This window comes from Staurois parvus, unplaced genomic scaffold (genome assembly GCF_062004578.1).
Source record: "Staurois parvus isolate SC_StPar_1 unplaced genomic scaffold, SC_StPar_1.0 ptg000938l, whole genome shotgun sequence".
Classification (NCBI taxonomy): domain Eukaryota; kingdom Metazoa; phylum Chordata; class Amphibia; order Anura; family Ranidae; genus Staurois; species Staurois parvus.
In genome coordinates this window covers 160711-167198 of record NW_028318734.1, presented here as the reverse complement: position 1 = coordinate 167198, position 6488 = coordinate 160711, and the positions used below count along the sequence as shown (strand labels likewise).

At 45.4% G+C, this 6488-nt stretch overlaps 1 long non-coding RNA gene across 1 annotated transcript; it reads left to right on the top strand.

The window, feature by feature from the left end:
* The first annotated feature begins 1812 nt into the window (after positions 1 to 1812).
* Positions 1813 to 5252, top strand: LOC149441885 (uncharacterized). The gene is made up of 3 exons (XR_016307282.1): positions 1813 to 2032; positions 4397 to 4470; positions 5060 to 5252. It is a non-coding gene; the product is annotated as an uncharacterized LOC149441885 (long non-coding RNA).
* The last annotated feature ends 1236 nt before the right edge of the window (positions 5253 to 6488 follow it).

The window sequence follows — 6488 nt, the reverse complement described above, 5'->3', positions numbered from 1 at the left end:
AACACATAAGATGAGTAAATGCTTTGGGCACTGGCACATTAAAGGTGCTACAAACAGCTGAAAATGAGATAAAGCACATATACAATTCCAAAAATGTGTAAATTAAGTAGAGAAGGATACATTTGTTTTCACATAATAATTGTCTAGCATATTTGTAGCTGTTTCTAGTAACAAATATCAGTAACATTATACTTTTAAATAACATTGTAAGCTTACCTTATGAAAGCTTGTATAGCACATCTGCTGCATGAGAAGCCTGACTTTCCACATGCTCTCATTTATAGTCGTGCGCCGGTGACGCGTATGCATGCGCGTCACTTCCATATGCGCATAAATAGGCGCGAAATCTGCCTAGTCTGTGGGTTAGAGATGGTGGGTATGAGTTGGCAGGAGAGGCTTGCTGAGTTGGATGAGGCGTGCGATGAGTGTATCAATGTGGCAGTAGAGGTTTTCAACCAACTTTTTTGTGCTGCTGCTGCACAGCAGGAAACTATGCCACAGGCTTGGGTGCCCTTGCACCAACCAAGGCTTTTTTTTTCAAAGAGCAAATTTTGAGAATATGCGGGACTCTGATATCCGGCGTTGGTTCCGTTTAGGACGAGAATCAATTCTGCACCTCTATGACCTCATAGAGGAAAAGATTGTGCCGACCACAAGGCGCAGTCATGCTGTACCCGGGATGGTCAAATTGCTGGCGACCCTCTACATTTTGGGTCGGGGCAGCTTCCAAACCACCTCTGGACTTGTGGTTGGATTGAGTCAGCCAACCGTGTCAAGGGTTTTTATGCAGGTCATATATGCCATTCTTGACCTGGCGCCACAATTTATTCACTGGCCACGAAATGAAGAAGAGTGGAATGGCGTGAAGGTGGATTTCTACTGTCGGGCACAAATGCCACGAGTCCTGGGTGCGATATTGTACCCATGTTGCAATACGAGCACCCAGGACAGAAGAGAGATTATCGCAACCGCAAGCAGTACCATTCCCTCAACGTACAACTGGTTTGACGCCAGACAGCGGATTAGGAGTGTGAACTCAGGTTTTCCAGGGTAGTGCCATGATGCTTTCATCCTCCAGCAGTCGGGTGTATTCCGAAAATTCGAAAGTGGCCAAATGCCAGATGGCTGGCTTCTTGGCAAGTTATTGTGTGTTTGTGGCTACACGTGAACTATAATATTGCATGCATGTTACCATAGGATGACATAGGCCCAGGCCCTGCAGTTAGGAGGCCACTATGCTTGCCAATCACAGCAATAACATGATCGTAAAGCTAACCTTTGCACACATACATATAGCTCTTTCTTTAGCCCCACTGAGAACTGTGCTGGGAACACCCTCTCAGCCCATCCAAAGATTCAACTTGCGCCATATAGATGTGGACTCTAGGTCCTAAACCAAAAACAAGGGGATACATATATGCACCAATCAGCAGATAATGTGAGAGACATAAGTAAGGTCCATGTATTCCAACACTGACTTCATGCTCCTAAAGTACTTTGACATTTACATTGTACAAAACGTGGTCACTGTACAAGGGAGACAGGCTACCAATTGTGTCTAGGTAGGAACCAACCTTAGAAATGATGTACGGTTTGAACGTCTATATAATGTATAACCATACTAATGCAATGACTTGACCACATTTTGTTCTTTTTTCTGCAGGGGATGCCGGCTATCCGCAGCTGACGTGGCTGATGGCTCCAGTCAGGTACCCCCAGAGCCTGGCCCAGAAACACTACAACAAGGCTCAGGGCAAAACAAGAGCCATCATCGAGCAGACCATAGGTCTGCTCAAATCCTGTTTCTTGTGTTTGGTCAGGCCTGGGGGGGAGTTATTATACTCTCCTCAGAAGTCTTCCAGGATCATCCTCGCCTGTTGCCTCCTACACAACATCTGCCAGGCGAGGAATGATTCCTGGGAGACTTCTGAGGAGAGGGAGCCAGAAGTCCGTCAGCTGCGCGTGTCCCGAAGCTCCAATACAGATGATGGGATGGCCACGCGAGCTGACCTGATCACCCGCTACTTCACATGTACATATTCTACCATAGGTGGATTAAAATTTGTTGCAGTTGCAATCAATTGGGTCCTTGTTTTGGTCTTGTATAATCGTTCTCTTAAATTAAGTTATATATTTTCAAGCCATTGAATTGGCTAGTATATCTGAGGTGAGAAAATATTAGTCTTAGTAACAGACTACAATATTACCAAGAATAATCCACACAAGGATGGCCAAATACAGGTCTTATTTATTGAACAAGAAAGTATAAAAGTTTGACACAGCATATAGAAATTGGAGAGCAAAGATTAGACCTAATGTAAGTTAGTCCTCCAAGTTAAAGGATTTCCATTTGATTTGTTCAACAAACTCAGCAGATATCAAAAAGGTAGCTGCTGACTTGTCAAATACAGACACTCAACGCTCCCTCCATCCAGCAGGGTACTCGCCATGACTGGTTTTATCAGCCATCTTCTCGCCCTGGCACCACCATCTTCAATGTGTGCCCCTGTCTGTGACAGCTTTTGGCTTCCTAAGCAGGTGCCCACTACACATGCTTGAGTAACGCTGCACTTTGGGAATGGTCCCGAAGTCTTCAGGGACCAGACGCCTCCAAGAAAACGGAGGGGGTAGTAGGGCAATTTACAATTGCAGCGCAAGCGGGAGCAGGTACCTGTCCCATTCAAAGACTCTAGTCACAAAGGTGACAATCCTTAACCAGGAGTGGGAGACATGCATTAAAGTTGAAATTCCCCTTTTGGGTGGAGCTCAGCTTGAAGTCTTTTCTATCACTGGCTCAAAAATGGTATGAGGGGCCAAATCTGCCAATGAGATTTATACTACTCGAAAGCCAACACCCATTCAATGCTCGTGAACCAATCCATATTGTTCTCTGGCCCTGAATTTTAAATTTGTAAATTAGAAGGGGGCATCACTTTCAAACCCCAGGACGTCCTTTGCTACCCTGAACCCTACAAGAAGTGATTTGCTCCACCAGGGGGGCCCACTCTATTGGCAGGAATATTCATGTCCCAGGGCAGCATCACCGGCCACATGGGTCACACTTTTGGGTGCAGCAAATCAGCCATTTTGCACAGTCGCACCACTCGTTTCTGTGCTCCGGCTTTATGCCCTCCCTAAATCACAGGGGTGACCTATGCAAGAACATCCTTTGCTACAAGAGGTCACTAATGGTAAGTCATCTCACAAACACCCTGCTGTATCAACTGATTTGCTTGTTGCCTTGCAACAGCCGTAAATGGCAAGTTTGCAGACTCTCCCTCCCACGGACACAGATGTTACCCACATGCCCTCCGGAGGATTTCACCCCTTCCTGACCAGGCCATTTATAGCATTAAAGCAATGCGTTACTTGAACTGACAATTGTGTGGTCATGCAACACTGGCCCCAAATGAAATGTAAATCCTTTCTATCCCAGAATTTGAGCTTTCATTTGTGGAAAATTTGTGACCTGTGTGTTCTGTAATTACCTGCGCTAGATCGCCCCAGCCATTCACTTTTGTGACTCAAGCAATCTTTCTCCCTTTTTTGAGATTAAACATGTCCATTTCTGTAGTGCAAAATGTATTCTGCTCCATGTCTTTGCTGCCTAAAATCACAATACATGTAAATTTTGTTGCTGCTGTGAATGTTCGAGTGTCTACAAATGGCAGAATATATCCTGTTTTTAATGGGGTTATTTGTATTGGTAATGGTGGGGAGCAGTAATTTATAGCGGGACTGCGGCAGACATTCTTGCCACTGGGGGGAATTAACTTGGTGTCACTGGGGATGTCAGGGACAGCAAAACAGTGATCACTGCTGACCAAAAAGCACTGGCACTGTACTAATGTCACTGGGCAGCAAGGGGTTAACATGTGGGGCGAGGCAAGGGTTACCTGTGTGCTGTTTTACTCTGTGCTGTCTGTGTGCTTCACTGTAAGGACACTACTTAGTATGGCTGTGCTGGGCACATCCATCCAAAGCAGTGTGCACAAGCTGACAGGGAGAACGGTCTTGTTTACATGCAGTTATCCTCCCCATCAGAGATGCTCGGGAATCAGCGGGCACAGCCGAGTCATCGGCAGCAAAGACCCAGGGATTGACAGCCGAGGGAAAATGGCAACACGGCCAAGGTACGAGCACCCATGACGCCCTGTAGCAGGATATTGGGTAGAGGGTGGGTGCCAAGCATTGGTTGCCATTTTTAGCCCGTGTGTAGTAAACATGACAAGTTGTCCTGGCCAATCAAACATTACATGAAGAAATGCTGTGGCTTTGGGCAAGAGAGTGAAGAGGAAGTAGAACAGCTGGCCAGTTGGGCCTATTGTCTGTGCCACCTGTAGATTTCTAAAGGAATAAATCTCTAAGGATCTAAATGTGTTTATTTTTCTTTCAGCTGATTAACTGCTGGAGGGGAAGGCAGATGGCGACCCTGGGAAGCCTGTTGCAATTCGCTGTCTGACGTCACAGGTGGGTTTGGAAAAGTGATCTTAACAATTGTTCCAAATGACAATAATTCACATGTAAGACTAATGCCAGCCATAGACAGGTTGAAAATCAGATAATTTTTAGAACGTTGGTAACGTCGGCCCATCGAACAATCAATTTTTTTCTTTTTGTTTTATTTTGAAGATCAGCCAATTTTCAACCCGTCTAAGGACTGCTTTACCTGCTCTGAACAGCCGATTGACACAGAGCATCCAAGATCATTCATTTAGCTGCTCCCATGCCAGCATTCCTTGGCCCCTCTCCCCTGTCCATTGCTCCCAGAGCAAGCACCTTGTTTTGGTGTGAGCCCAAGAACACTCCTTCATGAGCCACGTAGACCAGAGAGGCAAGCTTTTCAAGCACATCATGAAATCAGGCTGGGGCTCCACTTCAAGTAAGCATTAGTGTGCCTGGGGGAGGGGGGGACCTTGGGCCTTTCCAAACACAGACGCTCCAAGAATATTTACTTCAACTCTTGAAATGGTTAAAAAGGAAAGACACTCTAGATAGCCTGCACTGAGAATTGACTGTCATGATGACGTGTCAATGATTATGTGCTCTCATTTTTCAGGAGTGGTACTGCTTGCGGTTGAAGCTGGTAGAAATCCACCATCACGTCCTCCACTCACCTTCACTTGTGGCCAGTGGATATTTTGTGGCCGCAGGCAAGAATTGGCATCGAGGACCTGCATAAAGACCCTGGCATGCCAGAGGTGGTTTGGAAGCAGCACAGCAATTTGACCATCCCTTTCCTCTGTGTTGGTTTTAGGGGTGCAGAATTGCATCTCGTTCGTGAACGGACTGTCGCCGGATATCAGAGTCCCCATATTTTCAAGATATGTTTTAGCCATGTTGGCTTATTTTTATGTTGAGTCAATTAAGACTATTTTTTGTTACCTTAAAGTGTCAGATCCTCTTGATTGTATTCCCGAGACTTCAGATGGCCAGATAATATGCAATCTGAGGAAAAGTCAGTGCAATGTCCTCCACATGTAGCTAAAGTCTGTCATAGGAGGACCTACCAGAACAATGCATTCATTTGGAGTGGGCCAGGCCCATACAGTACATCATGGAGGCTTGCTATGAAGGAACATTAATGTTTGGATACCTGAGCTCGTGGTTTGTGTCCAAATATTTCAGCCCATTGCAGCGTATTGACTATTGCAGCTCAAAGATCAGGCATACAGAAAAGTGTACCTTGTCCATAGAATAGCCACTGGGAGGTCCTATCTGGGCACACAGATCTGGCCTATGCATAATTGTGGAAAATGCCAATTTGGGATGCTTTATAATATGAAGGGGTCAGTTCACGCTTGCTTCAGGGGAAACATTACAACTAATTTTGTTGTTTTTCATAGGAAAACGTGGCCGATCCCTAGATGCATTGAGGTACATAGAGGTTCAAGATACTCCATAGAAGAACTTATTATTCTTCCTAGCTATACAGGTGGCACAGACACAAGCATACACCCAGGGCCACTGTTAGATATCACGGGGCCCCATACAGCATACCTGACAGGCCCCCACCACCAGAGGAAATATCCAAATTATTTATATATATATATATATATAAACAATACACAACATTTTCTTCATGGACACAATCACAAACAAATTCCTGTTCAATCCAAATGATAAACCTGCAGTGAGTTAATAAATCAAATGTGTAATTGAGGGCTCATTCACATGGGTGCTGTGGCCTGTAGAGTGTGAATCAGTGTTTGGTTTTTGTGGCTGTCGCCATTAGCATGCAACCTATGTTACACTGTGAATACTGCAGATCCTAATTTGACAAGCATATGGTTGCAGGTGTACAGCCCTGAACACAGACAGTGAGCATTCAGGGCCGCTTCCCCACGCCTTCACACTTGTCAGATTAAAACCTGTGTTCATACAGCTGCTGTGTCCCCATAGTGTAACAGGTGGCTCTAGCCACTTAAACAACCCACTCATTCATGCTGTACAGGCCAGAGGACCTGTGTGAATGTGGCATTTTGTGT